The following is a 2,464-nucleotide window of genomic DNA, read 5'->3' on the forward strand; positions in this document are numbered from 1 at the left end:
TTTATTTATTTGTTTGTTTTTTGCAGAACCAGGGATTGAACTCAGGCCCTTGCGCTTGCCAGGGAAGCGCTTATTCCACTGAGCCATCTCCTCGGCCCCTAAAAACATTTTTAAAAAGTATGTTGTTTCAAAATGTCTTTATGTATTCTAATATTAAGAATCTCTTCTAGTAGATGTAAAGCATCTTTTCTTCTCCCAGTGCAGGAGATCAGACCCTGGGCTTAGAGCATATGAGCAAAATGTCTTACAGACTTCAATTTTGAGTTAAGGTCAGGTGTGGTGTGCTACATGACTGCAATCGCAACACTTTGGGAGGCTGAAGCAGGAAGATCACAAGTTGATGCACAGCCTGTGTGATTTAGCAATTTAGTAAGACCTTGTCTCAAAAAATAAAAGGCCTGGCATGGTAGTGCACACCTGTAATCTCAGCACTTGGGAGGCTGAGGCAGGAGGATCTCCATGAGTTTAAGGCCAGCCTGTATTACATAGTGGGATCTTATCTCAAAAAGGCAGTTAGAAGGAGATATAGCCACTTACGGTGGGTTTCTTGACACAGCTTTCCTAAGTTTGTTTGAGCATGATTGGCTCTTTTAACCTTTCCTCATGAGTGTGGCAATTCCCAGTACCTTGGTAAATCCATACGTTATTGATGTGAAAGTGTCCATTATAACTCTGGCTAGATCTAGGCAGTCCAACTTGAGGATTGCTTCTTTAAGAGGAGCTTTAACCAACTCCAGGGCCCATTGCCTGTCTACCCAGTAATAGGATCAGTGTATACCAGGAGGTGTGTATGTCCTTCACATGTGGGCATTTGGGCGATGTGTCTGTCAGTCTTCTCCCAGGGGGACCCATGCCTCTGAACTTGTTCAGGCAATAGGGAAACATGAGTATGCATTATGAAGGGCAGAGATGCGTTACAGACCTGGGTTACAACATTATGGCCCTACTTAGAGCCTGTGTGCCATAGCGGTGGTGGCATCCTCTGAGATCTTTTTCTTTCTTTCTTTTTTTTTTTTTTGCAGAACTGGGGATTAAGCTGAGGCCCTTGTGCTTGCCAGGCAAGTGCTTATTCTACTGAGCTATCTCCCCGCCCCCGCCCCCCCCGCCCCCCCGAGATCTTATATGAGGCCATGTTCTCCCGATGGCTTGACTACTAGTAAAATGGGTGTATTGCATGGGACCTGATATGGCACTGCTAATCCTTTGGTCAAAATCTTACCAGTAATGGGACTTAAACCCAATCTAGCTTGTTAATTAAGGAAATACTGTTTTCTGTGAGGATGTAGATGAGGGTCTTTTAGCTAAATGACCAGTGGAGTCCTTGACAGTCCTCCCTGGGGCGCCATCATGCCATGGTTGAAGATCTCATGGTTGAGACATTGGGCTCCATGAGGTTAGGCTGGCTGAGTCCCTAGAGACTAGGACATGAGTTTCCACAGGTTTGAGTATCAGAATGCCCTGAGTAGGAATAGTATTGACACAGGGAGAAAAACTGATCTCAGCTGGATGATCACCAAATGATAGAGGGGAAAAATGAAACTCCAGACCTGAAAGGTACCTGGGATGAGTTCTCTAAAATGGAAGAATGGGGCCGGGGAGATGGCTCAGTGGAATAAGCGCTTCCCTGGCAAGTTCAAGGGCCTGAGTTCAATCCCCCGTTCTGCCAAAAAAAAATAAATAAAACTTAAGAATAAATTTTAGGAACAAATGGAGGTTATGAGAAGAATATATTTATTGGGGGAAAGAAAGCTCCTGTCCCAGAAAGGGACAGGAAGGGGGGCCCCTGAGCAGGTAGTCCCCAGGGAAGCTGTCTCTTCCAGGGACTTTAATAGTGTAAAACCATGTAGTAAAGCAGATCTAGGGTGGTGGAGAACATGGGATTTCGCTTAGGTGGGTATGAGGTGGGACAAAACTATGGTCAACCAATGAGATTATAAGCACCATTGCTCAGGTAAAATTGATTAAATCCAGTATCAAATGGGGAAGCGAGTCACGTAGCAAGCGGGCATAAATAGGGACAGGGTCTCTTCCTGTTGGGGGTTGGGTTAGTGACTCATTTGGGCCCTTTCAAGGTGACTGATATCTATTTAGAATATCAATCCCGGATACCCATCTCTAGGGAAGTATGTGGCTAAATTTGTTTCCTCATTTGTCTTGAGGTGTAGCCCATATGGGAGTGTCTGTCTCTTCCAAGTTGCAAAGTCACCTTGTCTTCGATCTTGTCTTCTTGAGGGCCTGGCCCTGTACCTATAATATTTCTATCTAATTCAGCTGCCTACAACAGTGTATCTCTTATTGGGATGGAGTGCTCCACTATCACTGAAAAGGCAGCTTGGTAAAGGAAATCTCCCAAACAGCAGTTCAGAGTAGGGGGAAAGAAAGCTGTCCAGGGGCTGGTGGGATGCCTCAGTGGTCTAAAGCACCTACTTAGAGCAAGCTTAGCAAAGCACAGGGACCGCGGTTC

General features: G+C 45.4%; 1 protein-coding gene across 3 annotated transcripts in view; it reads left to right on the forward strand.

Moving 5' to 3' along the window:
• Nucleotides 1-2,464, forward strand: part of Zbtb8a (zinc finger and BTB domain containing 8A) — a 54,422-nt gene that overhangs the window by 18,796 nt on the left and 33,162 nt on the right. The window contains exon 1 of one of the 3 annotated variants that reach the window (XM_023701068.1): nt 2,450-2,460. The exons of the other annotated variants lie outside the window; for them this stretch is intronic. The gene's annotated coding sequence lies outside the window, so the exon portion shown is untranslated. Of the gene's footprint in view, nt 1-2,449; nt 2,461-2,464 lie in introns of those variants that run through there. 3 annotated transcript variants of the gene reach the window in all.

Source organism: Octodon degus, unplaced genomic scaffold, assembly GCF_000260255.1.
Source record: "Octodon degus isolate 3935 unplaced genomic scaffold, OctDeg1.0 scaffold00130, whole genome shotgun sequence".
Classification (NCBI taxonomy): Eukaryota; Metazoa; Chordata; class Mammalia; order Rodentia; family Octodontidae; genus Octodon; species Octodon degus.